Source organism: Hypanus sabinus, chromosome 8 (genome assembly GCF_030144855.1).
Source record: "Hypanus sabinus isolate sHypSab1 chromosome 8, sHypSab1.hap1, whole genome shotgun sequence".
Classification (NCBI taxonomy): domain Eukaryota; kingdom Metazoa; phylum Chordata; class Chondrichthyes; order Myliobatiformes; family Dasyatidae; genus Hypanus; species Hypanus sabinus.
Genome location: NC_082713.1, coordinates 170313670 through 170331716, shown reverse-complemented (window position 1 = coordinate 170331716; position 18047 = coordinate 170313670). Strand labels below are relative to the sequence as shown.

General features: G+C 43.8%; 1 protein-coding gene across 1 annotated transcript in view; it reads left to right on the top strand.

Annotated features, from left to right (window-relative positions):
* The window catches only part of med21 (mediator complex subunit 21), a 29079-nt gene extending 24105 nt beyond the window's left edge, over positions 1 to 4974 (top strand). Inside the window, exon 5 of the transcript XR_009513774.1 lies at positions 34 to 4974. The gene's annotated coding sequence lies outside the window, so the exon portion shown is untranslated. The remainder of the gene's footprint in view (positions 1 to 33) is intronic.
* Positions 4975 to 18047: the final 13073 nt, after the last annotated feature.

Here is an 18047-nt window from a genome sequence, read left to right as displayed (position 1 = left end):
GGGTTACCAGCATCTTAAATCCATTCACTTCAGGCAAATGAAGCTCATCTGTGGTTGGCAGCTCATCTAGGAGAAGGAAAACTGATCTTAACCCTCTGCTGCCTTGTGGCTATACCCACTCATGGGGAAGGCTTTGGGAGTAAACTGCAAGGGAAAAATCTGGAGCTGGAGTCCCTAAGGCAGTGAGTTCAACGCTGACTGGAAACTCCAGTGACGCCACTGGTGCAAAACTGAATCAGCCTCTGCCATTCCTTGGGCTGATCAGCTGCATGGAGAAGGGTAGCCTGCTACATAGGCAACAGCTTGGACTCCACATCATTCTACCTTGGCTTTGCATATCTAGACAGGTAAGATGCAACATCCATGGTCGAGTCTGACCAACCAAGGTCTCAGAATATTAGACTAATAGTATATTATTGGTGTCATAATTATAAGGAACCTCCAGCTTCTGTCTGTTAATACTTTATTTACTGCCCCTAACCTCTAATTCCCCCTTATCCTTGCCCCTAAACCCTAATCTAACCCCTACATCCTCACACTGTCCCAAAAACCATCCCAACAAACCTTTATATAAAAAAAAAACAGCCATGACCTTTGCAGACATCGCAGCTCAGCCATTCAGACAGGAAGTCAGTGTTAAATAATTGTTAATTAATTATGTCATCCTGGATGCCATCATGAAAGGAAGTCGATGCTAAATCTATTGTGAATATTCACATTAAGTTAAACCTGGCTGGCAGTTCTGTTTAGTTTGCGAAGATGTGATTTGATTTAAGATTCAAGATTGCTTAATGTCATTTCCAGCACAGAAATATAAAGGAGAATGAAATAACTCTAGATCCAATGCAGCACCAAGAACACAATAAATATAAAACGTAAGATAGCTTATACACATTGATTGTATGCCCGTAAAGTGGAGCTAGGTACAGGAGTGTCTGTCCATAAGGTGACTGTACATTAGTTTCCCAGATCACAGCTACAAGGCTAGCTACATGTAGGCCAGGTTCAGTAAACAGCGGACAGAATTATTGGAATAGGAAATCTTTGAATTGTTGTGTTTAATGGCTCTTAGCCTGTACTTGCTGAAGTTTAGAAGAATGAGGGGAAATTTCATTGAAACCTACTGAATATCGAAAGGCCTAGATAGACGGGGAGAGGATGTTTCCTATAATGGAGGGGACAGCTTCAGAATAGAGAGATGTCCATTTAGAATGGAATTGAGGAATTTCTTAATCAGAAGGTGGTGAATCTGTGGAATGCTTTGCCTCAGCTGTGGAGGTCAAGTCATTGAGTATAATTAAAGCGGAGATTGATAGATTCTTGTTTAGTCAGGGCATGAAGGGATGGGGGAGAAAGTAGGAGAGTGGGGTTATAGAACATAGAACCATAAAAAACCTACAGCACAACACAGGCCCTTCAGCCCACAATGCTGTGCTGAACATGTACTTACTTTAGAAATTACCTAGGGTCACCCACGGCCGTCTATTTTTCTGAGCTCCATGTCCCTACCCAAGAGTCTCTTAAAAGACCCTATTGTATCTGCCATGAGAGGGATAATAAAATCAGCCATGACTGAATGACAGAGCAAACTCCAAATGGCCTAATAGCCAAGTTCTGCTGCTGTGTCTTATGAAAACATTAAGATTATCCAGGAACCTGGTGGGTTGAGCATTCTTCCTTTGGGAGGAAGAATGAATTCTCAGCAGTTCAGATTTCTGCCCAAAATTCATCCCCCCCCCCCCCCCCAACCCCTCAGGTGGAGTTCAACCTGGTAATTTCACCCAGCCCCTTTTTCTTGCTCAAATGCAATCACATCATTACATCCTCTTTACTGTGTGATTATCAGAGGTGCGTAGTACTGCTGAACATGTTGTACATCTGTACCTTAATCCCCGGTCTCTGTGCCTTTATTAATGAATGCACTGATATTTATTTATTTAGAGGTACAGTGCGAAATAGGCCTGTCTGACCCTTTGAGCTGTGCCGCCCAGCAACCCTGATTTAACCCTAACCTAATCATAGGACAATTTACAATGAGCAATTAACCTCTTCACCAGTACATCTTTGAACTGTGAGAGGCAACCAGATCACACAGAGAAAACCCATGCATTCCGCGGGAATGTTGTACAGACTCCTTATTAAACAGTTACTTTCCCCAAGCAGTAAGGCTGATCAACACCTCCACTCATTAACTCCACCTCTGCTTTATTATTTCCCATCATTCACCTTGTGTACAGCCTAGCATCACTTTATGGACCATCTATGGATATAAACTATTTTGTATATTTATATATATTTTTATTATTATTGTGTTTTTAATTTTTTTGTGCTGCATTTGATCCAGAGTAACAATTATTTTGTCCTTCTTTACATGAGTACAGGAAATGATTGTTATGGCTTCTCTGCGATGTTCACTGCTGAGGTAACGGTTTCTCTATAGCCGCAATGTTTGGGTTATGGCTGGAGATAACAGCACTGTAATATGCATGTTAGCCAATCGGAGACTGTTGCTCTGTGTATCTGGAAGGATATTGTTTTTGCGGTCTTTTGTTGAGGAGAGATGAAGAGGGAGGACGCGTGTGGAGAGAGCTGGTGGACCACTGGACGGAGTGGACTGGGATCTGAGGGTCCGAAGGTCGGCAATGCTTGAGGAGACCAATGGTGGAAGAATGACAACTGAATGTGCTCCAAATGTGACTGGCTTGACTTGGGCCCTTTTTTATTTTCATTACTAGCCCTATATTCTGATTAAGATTCATAAAGTTCAATCATTTAATTGCATATGGTGCACTGTGATATTTTGTGTTGTGGGTTTGTAACTGGGGGTATATTACACAGCATCCACCTAAACGTGATTACCCAGTTTGGCAGGGCCGGAGGCTATTTCCCTAGATGCACATGAGCTGGGTGAGCCTGAGGGTTACATGATATTAAACAACGTTGAATTTTGAATCTTGGTTTCCCACTAACAAGGACCATGCTCATTGTCCTTGATTCATCCTTACCTCAAATGATCAAGTCCAGTAGCATACTCTAGGTTCAGTTTGCTGTGTCTAACAATGATGGGAAACCTGTGCAGGAGAGCTTTTAAAGTGGAAAAGCCATTCCACTGGAGCAGTTCTACTTTCTCGACCTCAGAACTCCTGGTCCAGTGACACAGCTTCCTTGGTTGCAGTGGATGACCATGACTATATCTGTGCCTCATTATGTTCTCTCCTTGGACCTTTATAGAGCCACTTCACTGTAGATCTCATCCCCCTCCAGTCCACCGGATTGACTTTGCACGCTAGCCAAGGCATGTCCCTATCTCACTGGCTACCCTCACCTGGTTCAGCCCACTTTTGAAGTGGCATACCAGAGTGTGGACACTGTTTCGTGCTAACAGCTACTTGGAGCCAAAGGTGAGAGCCGACTGTCTGGTGGGGACCAAGAGTGAGAGAGGTGTCCTGGAATGGACATGACAGGCCCCTTAACCAGAGGTGCTACCCCTCGCTGGACACCCCCAGCACCCCAGTGACCCATTGTAAATTAGATATTGAACATGTGACTGTTGTAGTTAGTTGGGAGGGATCTTCATTTGTAGTACATTTGACTTTACAAACTTGTTCTGCTGTAGCCACAAGGCTTCCTGCATCTCCATTCTGCAGTTTCACATTTATTTTAGAGATTCAGCATAGTGCAAGCCCTTCTGGCCCAACAAGCCTGCCCTGTCATATTACGCCCATGTGACTAATGAACCTACTAACTGGTATATCTTTGGTATGTTGGAAGAAACTGAAACACACGGTCACAGGGAGCATGTAGAAACTCCTTCCAGGCAGAGTCAGAATTGAACCTGGGTCACTGGTGTTGTACCAGTGTTTCACTAAATGCCAAGCTGCTGTACCACCCATGGCTCCAAGTGAGGACACTTGCGTTCTTACTGGCTTGCATGATTCAGTAGTTCTTCAGGAAGAATAAAAGGCTGAATATGAATAGTGTTTTTTTAAAATAGCACAACTGTAAGATTGAATATGCAACTTTACAATCTTAGTACCTGCAATTATTTAAGCATAGTTTTTAAAAATCTAAGATCTTGACCTGAAATGTTGATTCCATAGTTGCTGCCTGACTTGCTGAAGTTTCTCCAGTATGTTGTGTGTCTGTTGCACTCTAATGTGTAAGGCAGGATTACATTACATTACATTCATCATTGTCCTGCAGTCTTATTCAACAGAAGCTAATGGATAAAGTGTAGTGAGTTCCCACACTATTAGAGCTCTCTCCTCTCATTCTCTGAGTGCGGTGATAAATAATGAACAAATTCCAACATTGTTTACACAAGAGAAAACTAAAAGGCACAGATTCAAGATGCGAGGAGAGAGATTTAAGAGACCAGAAAGAAACTTTTTCACACAGAGGGTAGTGAGTAGCTGGAATGCGTTGCCAGAGAACCGGTCGAGGCAGGTGTAATTGCAATATTTAAGAGACATTTAGATATTGTGGGGAATTCCAGGATCAAAGGGGACGTCCCTTCAGAACAAAGATGAGAAATTTCTTTAGCCAGTGGGTGGTGAATCTGTGCAATTCATTCCCACTGACTGCTGTGGAGGCCAAGTCACTGGATATACTGAAATCAGTAGTTGATAATTTACTTATTAGTAGCGTCTTGGGGAAAAGGCAGGAGAATACAGTTGAGTGGGATAAGAAATCAGCCATGATGAAATGTGGAGCAGGCTTGATGGCCGGAATGGCCCAATTCTGCTCCCATGTCTTATGGTACATGGCGAGTGGCTTGAAGGGTTCATTATCAAAGTATGTGTACATTTATACAAACTTGACATTCGTCTTCTTACAGGAAGCCTTAAAACAAAGAAACCCAAAAGAACCCATTTAAAAGAGAGACAGTCAAACACCCAATGTGCAGAGAGGAAAAACAAACATGTGAACAATAAAAGCAAGCAAGTAAGTGTTGTGAACTGAAATCCAAAGAGGGTCCAGTTACAGACTCTTGGTTCAGCGCAGAGCAGAGCAGCAAGCGGAACCAACCCATCCCTCACCTCAGGCCCTGATACCCTGACCATTTCAATTTGACCCAGTGCCTAAGTTGGTGCACAAACATCGGGTTCTGTCATTTCGATCAGCTCTGGAGTCTGGAACCTGCCCCCTCAATTTGGCCTGTACCTGGCCTTTCCAATTCAGCTGTGTGTTTAAATCGGTCTGCGTGCAGGCAACTGAAACTAGCAGGGACAGTTGTGTCAGCATGGACCAGCTGGGCTGAAGGACTTGGTGCTGTGAGCTCAGTCCATGGAGAGATCATAATAGGCATCCATTAGTCTCGTGAGACCATGGATTTGTGCCTTGGAAGGTTTCCTGGGCAGGATTGTGTGGGAGACCAGCAGTTGCCCAAGCTGCAAGCCTTCTCCTCTCCACACCACCAGTGTTGTCCAAGGGAAGGGCACTAGGACCCAAGCAGCTTGGCACCGGTGTCGTCGCAAAGCAATGTGTGGTTAAGTGCCTTGCTCAAGGACACAACACGTTGCCTCAGCTGAGGCTTGAACCAGTGACCTAAGGTCACTAGACTGATGCCTTGTCCACTAGGCCTGGAGAGGTCAATAAGGGACAAACACCAGCACCATTCATACAAAGGGAACTTCCATCAGGAAGTAAACACTTGGATTAAACCCAATTTACCTTTGCAACACAGTAATGTTTGCAAGTATTACAGATTTCACATTCACCCTCTGGGTGACGCAGTGCCGTGGTAGTTAGCGTAACTCTTTACAGCGCCAGCAACCCGAGTACAATTCATGTGCTGCCTGTATGGAGTTTATAGGTTCTCCCTGTGATTGCACGGGTTTCCTCTCTCAGTTCAGAGTTGTATGGTGCAATCGGGTGGTGTGGGCTTGCTGGGTTGGAAGGGCCTGTTACTATGCTGTATCTCTAAGTAAAAAATATGTATACTTACAAAAAATTGTCCTCTTGTATTAGCCATTTCCATCCTGGGAAAAAGTCTGGATATCCAATTTACCTATGCCTTTTATCTTGTCCACCTCTCTTCTTCCATTGCTCCAAAGAGAAAAATCCTCGTTCGTTCAACCTATCCTCATAAGACATGCTCTCTAATCCAGGCAGCATCCTGGTGAATCTCTTATGCACACCCTCTAAAGCTTCCACATCCTTCCTATAATGAGGTGACTAGAACTGTTGACGGATATCAGCTTGAGTAGCATCAGTGGGAGGAAAGAAATTGATGATGTTTAAAGTTGAAATCTTGGATCAGGACGCTTCCACAGATGCTGCTCAATCCATTGAGTTCCTCCAGCAGATTGTTTATTGCTCAGATTCCAGTTTCTGTGGTCTCTGGTATCGCCTCTGCCCGAAGGAAAGGTTGGACAAACTTGGGTTGTTTTCTCTGGAACAGCAGAGGTGGAGAGATCCGATAGAAGTTTACATGATTATCAGAGGCATAGACAATATTTTTTACCCAGCATGGAAATGTCTAGTAACATGCATTTAAGGTGAGATGAGAAAGTTCAAAGGAGATATGTTGTAAGTGCTTTGCACAGGGTGGTGGCTACAGTTGGTGTGGAGACAGATACATTAGGGACTTTTAAGAGGATCTCGGATAGTGTAGAGATATAGACACTGTGTAGGCAGAATAGATTAGTTAGCAATTAATTGCTAGTTTAATATCTTCAGCACAAGACTTGTTGCACTGTTCTATTATTTTATGTAGAAATACAGCACAGTAACAGGCTCTTTGAGCCTGCACTGCCCAGTTACACCATTATGACCAATTAACCTATCTTAGATTAGGCCTTTAAATAATTGTTACTTTCCTTGTAGTTTAACTTTATTATGCTTGTTTGTATTTTGATCGTTATTGGCTGTTAGAATAACAGTTTTGAAATACCGTCAGTTGTCTGTGTATGTGTTCAAAAAAACTATCATTGCTAATTGGCGAGAAATAACTGTTATGCTCACTGTGTTTTCAAGTTTGGAGATGCTAGAAATGGCTGGGAGTGAAAATGAAACGATTTCACTACTTCACTAAATTAGGAATTACAAAGAATTTGAAGGTATCAACAATGATCGTGAATGTTACAGTGAAAATGAAGATTTAGAGGATGCAGTTTTTGATAGCATTATATGGAGGCCCATCCATTTTTCTGCAATAAGTGTCTGCGCTACTTTTGTTCATTGTGTTTACTGGGTGAATTGCTGTCGATAACTATTAGGAACTAATACCCAATTTTATAGTACTGTAATTCTATTAGTAGTGTTCTAATTTGTTCTGTATTTCATTTAAGTACATAATTTGTTACTAGGTTTGTTTGTCTTTTTTAAAGCTTTTTAACTATTTCCATAAAACTTTGGCTAATTGCCACTAATTGGGCCAAAATGGACTCATTCCGATGTGCCCTAATTAACCAGAATCTATTATAGTTATAATAGTTAAGTGTTTTGTAGTGGTTGCAGTTGCTTTTGTAAGAACTTGGTTGAGGTTGTGGGTATCGTACTACTTGAAGAGGGGCTATCTTACTGGTTGAATGAAGCAACAGAATTTGAAAGATATTTACCGCTGTTAACAAATTGGTATAAGAAGGTTAAACCACATTGCCATGGCGTCTTTCGCCTTCATTTTCTTTCACTATTAGGCTCTGCTTTTGATATTCTCCTTTCCTAATCCCTTTGTGCTTTTAGCACTTAATAAACGATTGTAAGCAACGTTTAATGCCTTATTCTTGACTCCTGAAGAATGTCAGATCAAATACATCAGCATCCAACACTAATCTGTATGTCTTTGGAATGTACACTTCACCGCTGCACCGGAGGGCCACACTGGTGAACGTTCAGGTAAGCTAGGACGGTTATGGGAAGAACAAATTTTTCTTTTGGTGGTGGTAGGTACAGCAGAAGGCCATTAATTGGTGTAAATGGCATGGTTGCTTCAGTATCTAGGTTTATTGATTTATCACATGAGCATCAGAAAATACAGTGAAGTGCATTGTTTGTGTTAACAACCAACACACCCAAGGACGTGCTGGGAGCAGCATGCAAGTGTGGCCAACATAGCATGTCACCATGCTCAGCAGAACAGCACAAGCAACAACAGCAAAACAAATCCCATTCCTCCCCTCTGCAGACACGCACACACAAGCTTTGGCCATTGCACCTCAATTTCTGGAAATAGTTCTTGTAGTTTTTCAGGCTTGTTAACGGTCACCTAAAAATATAAACATGAGGTTCTGCAGATCCTGGAAGTGCACAGCAGCACACACAAAACACTGGGGGAACTCTGCAGGTCAGACAGCATCTGTGGAGGGGAATAAACATTTAAAACTTTGGGTGGGCCAAGACCCAATTACCTTCCCCTCGTTTGGCTTCTCTGATCACAGCCAGCTCCTATTCCCTTCCCCCGCTTTATTTTGGCTTCTTTCCCCTTTCTGGTGCTGGTGAAGGGTCTTAGTCTTGAAACATCAACTGTTTATTCCTCTCCATAGATGCTGCCTGACCTGAGTTCCAATAGTATTTTGTATTAGTTTCCAAATGTACATTCATTGGCCACTTATTCAGTACACCTGCTCATTGATGCACATATCTAATCAGCCAATATGTGTCAGCAGCTCAACAAAAGCCTGCAGACGTGGTCAAGAGGTTCATTTGTTGTTCGGGCCAGACATCAGAATGGGGAAGAAATGTGATCTAAGTGACGTTGACCATGGAATGATTGTTGGTGCCAGATGGGGTGGTTTGAGTATCTCAGAAACTGCTGACTTCTTGGTTTTTCATACATAACCATTTCTAGAATTTACAGAGAATAGTGCGATCAATAAAATGGCATGAGTGGTATTTCTGTGGGTGAAAACACCTTGTTAATGAGAGAGGTCAGAGGAGAATGGCCAGACTGGCCAAGCTGACAAGAGGGCAACAGTAACTCAAATAACCACATGTTACAACAGTGGTGTGCAGAAGAGCATCACTGAACACACAGGTTGGCAAACATTGAAGTGAATAGCTAACAGCAGCAGAAAACCACACTGGCTTCCATTCCTTTACCTAATGAAGTGGCCACTGAGTGTATGGTAAGCATTATCTCATAAGCATGAATGTGTTCATTGCTGCTGCCTTGCCAAGGTTAATGAGTTTATTCACAGTGGTGGCTTCCTAATGGAAAATCCTTTTGCATAAATAATGATAAAGTTTTCCCTTTATTGATTTTGCTATACAATCTGGATGATGACATCAGAGAGTTTTCATCGTCTAGGAGTTCAGTGCGCTGTAGGCATTGGATTCTATTGATTAACACTGTAGCATAATATAATGTATCTTGCCTTGCACATTAGAGACACCTTTTTATAGAAGCTTAGATGTGTTTTGTATTACCTTAATGGGCTGATAGAAACAACAGTGAGGTTAGAACTAGAGGTCATAGTTTAAGGATGAATGGTGACATATTTAAAGGGAACATGAGGGGGAACTTCTTCACTCAGTATGGTGAGTGAAGAAGTTAAGCTGTCAGCAGAAGTGGTGGATTCAGGTTCCGTTTCAACCTTTAAGAGATGTTTGGATAAGTACATGGATAAGAAGGGTGTGGAGGGCTGTGGTTCAGGTGTGGGTAGATGGGACTAGGCCGAATAACAGTTTGGCATGGACTAGATGGGCCAAAGGACCTGTTTCTATGCTGTATTGCTCAATGACTGTAACGGTGGTGGCATATTAACCAAGGAAATTTACTAGCCACGTCAATAATGACTTGGAGATTACTCATGAGGGAAAGCTACAGAATTTGTATTGTTCACTTTGGAACCGTGTGGAGCTAAGAGCCTTTTTTCCAGTATTAGGAAGGGAATTGTATGAGAGATGCAAAGCATACTAGTAGCTTGGGAATATGGGCGAGATAGTATAAGAAAGTTTTGGTGTAAGATTTCACTCCCAGTACTGTGACACAGCATGAGTTGCTGTGTTTATAAGTGCTAATCGAAGCTGCATACTTGATTAGTAAGGGCATCAAAGGTTACGGGGAGAAGGCAGGAGAATGGGTTTAAGAAGGAAAATAATTCAGCCTTGATCAATTGGCAGAACATACTTAATGAGCTAAATGGCCTAATTCTGTTTTTATGTCTTAACATCTTGTGGGTAATTCACTATCCTAACCTCTCAAATCATGCCCACCATCCTTTATGCAGATTTGAAGAGTGTTGGGGAAACTTCTTCCCCATGTCTATACTATTGAGCCAGCTAAGAATCACCTCTCAATCTGCCAAGCTCTAAAACACTGTGACCTCAGCTTCTCAGTCTCTGTCCTTATGATTCATCTCTCCAGTCTGACACTGACACACAAGGACATTCATCCCCATCCAGGCCATGCTCTTCTCTCTTCTTGCTGCTGTCATCAGGAAGGTACAGGGAGCCTCAGCTCCACACCACCATGTTCAGGAACGGTTATTACCACTCAATTATCAGGCTCTTGAACCAGAGGTGATAACTTCACTCAATCCAGCGCTGTACCATTCCCACAGCCTATGGACTCATTTTCAAGGGCTCTTCATTTCATTTTCTTAATATTTATGGCTTATTTATTATTACTTTTCTTTTTGTATTTGCACAGTTTGTTGTCTTTTTAACATGTGTTGTTCATTTTGTGTGCTGTCTTTCATTGATTCTATTGTATTTCTTTGTATTTACCCTGAATGCCTGCAAGAAAATGAATTGCAGAGTTGTATATGGAGATATATCTGTACTTTGGTAATTTATTTTGAACTTTACAGCAAGTATATCATTTAGGAAATGAGACTCAAATTAAATCAGAACAGGCCCTTCGGCCCACAGTGTTGTAAGAAATTTATAACCTATTCTAAGATCAATCTAACCACTCCCTCCCACACAGCCCATAGCCCCTATTTTCTAACATCCATGTGCCTACGTTAAAGTCTTTTAAAGTTCTCTAATGTGTCTGCCTCTTCCACCAACCATTCTCTATATAAAAAAAAACAAACCTCCCTCTGACATCCTCCCTAAACTTTTGTCCAATCACATTCAAATTATGCCTCCTTATATTAGTCATATATACCCTGGGAAATTGTCCACTCTATCTATGCTTTATCATCTTGTGAACCTTATCAAATCACCTCTCAACTTCTTTCACTCCAAAGAGAAAGTCCTAGCATGCTCAATCTATCCTTACAAGACATATTCTTCAATCCAGGCAGCATCCTGGTAAATCTCTGCACCCTCCCTAATCCAGGCAGCATCCTGGTAAATCCTCTCTGCACCCTCCCTAATCCAGGCAGCATCCTGGTAAATCTCCTCTGCACCCTCTCTAATCCAGGCAGCATCCTGGTAAATCTCCTCTGCACCCTCTCTAATCCAGGCAGCATCCTGGTAAATCCTCTCTGCACCCTCCCTAATCCAGGCAGCATCCTGGTAAATCTCCTCTGCACCCTCCCTAATCCAGGCAGCATCCTGGTAAATCTCCTCTGCACCCACTCTAATCCAGGCAGCATCCTGGTAAATCCTCTCTGCACCCTCCCTAATCCAGGCAGCATCCTGGTAAATCCTCTCTGCACCCTCCCTAATCCAGGCAGCATCCTGGTAAATCTCCTCTGCACCCTCTCTAATCCAGGCAGCATCCTGGTAAATCTCCTCTGCACCCTCTCTAATCCAGGCAGCATCCTGGTAAATCCTGTCTGCACCCTCCCTAATCCAGGCAGCATCCTGGTAAATCTCCTCTGCACCCTCCCTAATCCAGGCAGCATCCTGGTAAATCCTGTCTGCACCCTCCCTAATCCAGGCAGCATCCTGGTAAATCCTCTCTGCACCCTCCCTAATCCAGGCAACATCCTGGTAAATCCTGTCTGCACCCTCCCTAATCCAGGCAGCATCCTGGTAAATCTCCTCTGCACCCTCCCTAATCCAGGCAACATCCTGTTAAATCCTGTCTGCACCCTCCCTAATCCAGGCAGCATCCTGGTAAATCTCCTCTGCACCCTCCCTAATCCAGGCAGCATCCTGGTAAATCTCCTCTGCACCCACTCTAATCCAGGCAGCATCCTGGTAAATCCTCTCTGCACCCTCCCTAATCCAGGCAACATCCTGGTAAATCCTGTCTGCACCCTCCCTAATCCAGGCAGCATCCTGGTAAATCTCCTCTGCACCCTCCCTAATCCAGGCAGCATCCTGGTAAATCTCCTCTGCACCCACTCTAATCCAGGCAGCATCCTGGTAAATCTCCTCTGCACCCACCCTAATCCAGGCAGCATCCTGGTAAATCCTCTCTGCACCCTCCCTAATCCAGGCAGCATCCTGGTAAATCTCTTCTGCACCTTCTCTAATCCAGGCAGCATCCTGGTAAATCTCCACTGCACCCTCTCTAAAGCTTCTACATCCTTCATATAAATTTATGAATCACTTTAGTTTTGGAAGATGGTAACCAAGCATCGTGGGCAACCTGTCAACAATCTGGGACGTAGATCGTCAAGTGCTTGTGACTTGCCATGTTTCAGGCTTATTACCTTCTCAAGTAGGAATTACAAATTTTCATTCCATCATTTCCCACTAACTCGACAGGTGATAGATAAGATCAGTTGAGAGAGAAGGTGGGTGGATGAGGGAGGGTGATGAATTGAGAAGCTTGGAGGTGATAGGTGGAAGAGATGAAGGACTAGAAGATGAAACCTGATAGAAAAGGATAGTGAACCATGAGAGAACGGGAAGGACACCGGATTCTGATAATGGGCAGGTGAGTAAAAGGTTGAGAGGATCACCAGAATAGGGAATGGAAAAATAAGGCAAGGGTTACCAGAAGTTAGAGAAATCAGTGTTCATGCCATCAGTTTAGAGGCTACCCAAACAGAATTTGAGGTGTTGCTCCTCCAGCCTGAGAGTGACTTCATCAGGGCAGTGGAGGAGGCTATGGACTGACATATTGGAATGAAAAGTTGAATTGAAATGGATGGCCACCAGAGATCCTACTTTTATCAGCAGATAGAATGAAAGTACTCGATGAAGCAGTCCCCCAGTCTATGTCTGGTCTCAACAATGTAGAGGAGGCTGTACCAGGAGCACTGAGAATAATGAGATTTGAGATTCTGTAATTCTCAGAGTCATGGGTTTGTGAATGAGTGTTTTGTACATTGTGGTTACAATGGCGAAAACCAGGCACTCAATTTAACCTAACCACGTTGGTGTTTATCCTCCAAGCATGCAAGTTGTTCTAATCACCCCCTGCATCCTTTCCTTTCCCAGCCAAACTTATCTAGAAAGCCAACACAGTTCCTGCTGCACCTAAAACGCCGGAAATGAGTAGCAATTCTCTAATGACCCTTCACTCAGCACATTTCACGTGATGTCGCCATGTCGCTTGCCAGTGGACTGGGATGGTTAAGTCACTTAATTGGGTACATGCTCTCAGCTTGAATTAAGGCATGCATGAAGAATTCTCTCCTCCAGTGACTTCCTGCAGACCAATTAGCACAGCAAGTTGTTTACTTGTTAAAACGCTTTTGCATTTGTCTCGTCGTTGAAGAAGGCGATTCCAGGGCAGCAGAGGAGATTGAGTTCAAAGTTCAAAAGTATTTTTATTATCAAAATACACATACAGCATGTCACCATTCACCGTATAACCCTGAGATTCCTTTTCTTGTGGGCATTCACTGTAAATACAGAGAATCACAATAGAATCAACGAAAAACCGAACACGTGACAAACAACCGATGTGCAAAAGACAACAAGCTGCAAATGCAAAAGAAAATACCCCAGGAGATTGCAAAAGTGCCAGATTGTTTAGTCAGTTCAGAAGAACATTTAAAAGGCAGTTGGATGGGTACATGGATAAGAAAGGCTTGGAGGGATATGGGCCAAATGCAGACAGATGGGACCGATTCAGATGAAAACCTTGGTTAGAGTGGACCAGGTGGGCCGAGGGGTCTGTTTCTGTGCCATTTATTTTACCAAACTACAAAGGTTTTGTCGCTCACAAAATACAAATATAGGGGATTTACAAGACAACAATTTCAAATTAAAATATGGTTACTACTGTCCATAAAACACTGAATTTTCTTGGGGGGGCACTATTTCTGGGGATCCCCCACTCTACACATCGTGACCACATGCTCCCTGTCTAAGGACACCTGAACACAAATGTCACCCCAGAAGAGGGGCAGACAGAACCCTTGACTGCCTGCAGTCTGAACCAGTGAATGACCATCTTGGCTGGGCCCAGGAACAAATCCAAACGTGGATCCCTGAGCAACCTGCTCCCTGCCCTTTTTGTACTGGATATCAAAGAGCACGGGACTGAACTGCGTCTAAAACTTGAGGAGCAGCCCCTTTGGACACTCACACAGGGGCTGCAACCCATCGCACACCTGATGGACAGGATGATAGGGTGTCAGTGAACCAGTTCAAACACCTGTTGCACAACACTGTCCTTTGTAACACCCTCCACCCCAGGTCCCCAGTGTTAAAGTTTATCGTTATTCAACCATACACACGGATACCACCAAATCAGACAAGGTGCACAACACAGTGTTTAACTCACACACACACAACACAAAGTAGTAGTATCGCCAGTAAATTAATGAATAATAAGGTGTATTTGTGACACAAGTTAGAGAGTAAACAGTAAATTGTTACTGCTGCTTCATGCGTGATGAGACCTGGGTGCTGACAGAGTTCAGTCGTCTTATGGCCTGGGGGAAGAAGCTGATCCCCATCCTAGCAGTCCAGGGCAGCGCAGCTCTACAACCAGAGTGCCTATTCCACACTGTATCTCTGAATAAAATGAAAATAAAAAATAAACAGCAGACCCTGCTATTGAAATGGCAAAGAATCTATTTAGGAACCCTTCTGGGTATTGCCCAAGTGCATCACATGACAGGAATTAGCAGTAGGCCATTTCTCCTATTGTCATGGTGACAGTTTAATTGGTGCCTGTCTAAGAGGCTCTAAAATGTCCCTAATGTATCTACCTCTACCACTGGCTCCAGCAGTACATTCCAGGCCCCATCACTCTGTGTGTAAGAATCCTACCTCTGACATCTCCCCTAAACTTTCATCCTCTCACCTTAAATGGATGTCATCTGAAACTGGCCTCTGCTATTGAGGGAGTTCAATATCCACTGCTGTCGGTAAGGAGTTTGTACCTTTCCCCTGTGACTGCGTGCATTTCCTCCGGGTGCTCCAGTTTCCTCCCACAGTCCAAAGCTGTATGGGTTAGGGTTAGTAAGTTGAGGGCATGCTACGTTGCATGGGCCTAGCACAATCCTCACTGACTGACACATTTCACTGTACATACAGGAGACAAATAAAACTAACCTTTAAAAAAATAGTCTTTGGAACAGTCACTGCTTCCCTCTCCACAGATGCTGCCTGATGCACTGAGTGTTTCCAACATTGTCTGTCCCTACAGGCTCCAGAACAGATTCATACAGGAGAGACCTTTTCCCTTCTTTCCTGCATTGCCCCCTACCCAGCCCACATCAAGACACAGTTTTCCAAAGGAGTTATTCCCTTAATGGAGAATGCCTGTGTGTGACTTTGTCTAATGTGGGGATGCTGACGCACAGGCAGCCACCACACTGTCTTTGACAGATTGGGGTCGGGGTCAGAGTCCGGTGGACTAGAATGCAAAGCGACTGAGGACCCTTGGAACTGTTTGAATCCACCCTCGTTTGTCACAGAGTGGTTGTGCTTCTTGAAAGAGGGTACATAACCAGCCCTACACACAAAATGCTGGTGGAACGCAGCAGCCCAGGCAGCATCGATAGGGAGACGTGCAGTTGATGTTTCGGGCCGAGACCCTTCGTCAGGACTAACTGAAAGCAGAAGAGGTAGCAAGAGATTTGAAAGGGGGGGGGGGGAGGGGAAATCCAAAATGATAGGAGAAGACCAGAGGGGGTGGGATGAAGCTAAGAGCTAGAAAGGTGATTGGCAAAAGTGATACAGAGCTGGAGAAGGGAAAGGATCATGGGATGGGAGGCCTAGGGAGAAAGAAAGGGGAAGGGGAAGACCAGAGGGAGATGGAGAACAGGCAAGGAGTGATTGTGAGAGGGGCAGAGAGAGAAAAACGGGGGGAAATAGATAAATAAGGGATGGGGTAAGAAGGAGAGGAGGGGCATTAACAGAGACCTGATGCAGACTGGGAGACCGTTTCGCTGAACACCTACGCTCTGTCTGCCAGAGAAGGCAGGATCTTCCAGTGGTCACACTCTACTGTCAAGGTGAAGCCACACTCAGGTTGGAGGAACAACATCTTATATTCCTTCTGGGTAGCCTCCAACCTGATGGCATGAACATAGATTCCTCTAACTTCTGTTAATGCCCCCCTCCTCTTCTTACCTCATCCCTTATTCATTTATCTATTTTCCCCTTTTTTCTCTCTCTGTCCCTCTCACATTTGCTCATTGCTTGCTCTCCATCTCCCTCTGGTGCTCCCCTCCCTCTTTCTTTCTCCCAAGGCCTCCAGTCCCATGATCCTCCCCCTTCTCCAGCTCTGTGTCCCTTTTGCCAATCACCTTTCCAGCTCTTAGCTTCATCCCTCCCCCTCCTGTCTTCTATCATTTTGCATTTCCCCCTCCCCCTCCCACTTTCAAATCTATTACTATCTTTACTTTCAGTTAGTCCTGACGAAGGGTCTCAGCCTGAAACATTTACTGTCCTTCTCCCTATAGATGCTGCCTGGCCTGCTGCGTCCCACCAGCATTTTGTGTGTTTTGCTTGAATTTCCAGCATCTGCAGATTTCCTCGTGTTTACATAACCAGCAGGAGTTTTTGAAACACGTTGGAGAAAATGTCACATGCTTGGGATGATAGATTAAGATGAAATGGGATGTCATGTTGAAGTAAACGTTGCTGAGGCCATTTTGGAGGATTGTGTGCAGTTCTGGTCACTTACATACAGGAAAGATAGCAATAAGATTGAAAGAGTGCAGAGAAAATTTACAAAGATGTTGCCAGGACTGTGGACCTGAGTTATAGGGAAAGGTTGAATAGGTTAGGACATTATTCCCTGGAGTATAGAAGAATGAGAGGAGATTTGTTAGAGGTTTACAAAATGCTGAGGGGCTTAGATAGGGTAAATACAAGCAGACTTTTTCCACTGAGGTTGGGTGGGACTACAACCAGAGTTCGTGGGTTAAGGGTAAAGGGTGAAAGGTTTAAGGGAAATTTCTTCACTCAGAGGGTGGGAGAGTGTGGAATGAGCTGCCAGCGGAAGTGGTGGATGTGGGTTCAATTTCAATGTTAAAGAGAAACTTGAATAGGTATATGGATGGGAGAGGTATGGAGGGCTATGGTCTGGGTTGATTTTACTAGGCAGGTTAACAGTTTGATACAGACTAGATGGGCCAAAAATGTTCCAGGTTCCAGCACATGGCGTCTTTTCTGTCTCTAACCAAAATGTGGAGCATGTTTTCCAAAGTGATAGCACAGTGGCGAGGAAGCAAATGCAATGTCAGCATCCATTCTGAGAGGGCCAGAATATAAAAACAAGAATGTAACAGTGATTCTTCACAAGGCATTGGTCAGACCACACTTATGAGCAATTTTGGGCCCCTTATATACCAAAGAATAGAGTGTGTTGACATTGAAGCCTGTCCAGTGGAGATTCATGGGAATGATTCCAAAAATGAAAGAGTTAACACGCGGTGAGCATTTGAAGGCTTTAGGCCTGTACTCGCTGGAGTTTAGAAGAATAAGGGGGGACCTCATTGAAACCTATCGAATATTGAAAGATCTAGATAGAGTGGATGTGGAGAGGATGTTTCCTATAGTGGGGAAGTCTAGGACCAGAGGACAATAGAGGGAGGTCCCTTTAGAATTGAGATCAGGAGGAATATTTAAAGTGGAGGTTGATAGGTTCTTGATTGGTCAGGGTGTCATAGGTTACAGGGAGAAAGCAGGGGAATGGGGCTGAAAGGGAAAATAAATCACCCATGATATAATGGTGGAGCAGACTCAATGGGCCAAATGGTCTAATTCTGCTTCTATCTTGTGGTGTCTGGCATGAGAAATTCCTCGTCTCATTTGTTCTAAAGATACACTCTTTTATTGTGAGGCAGCGC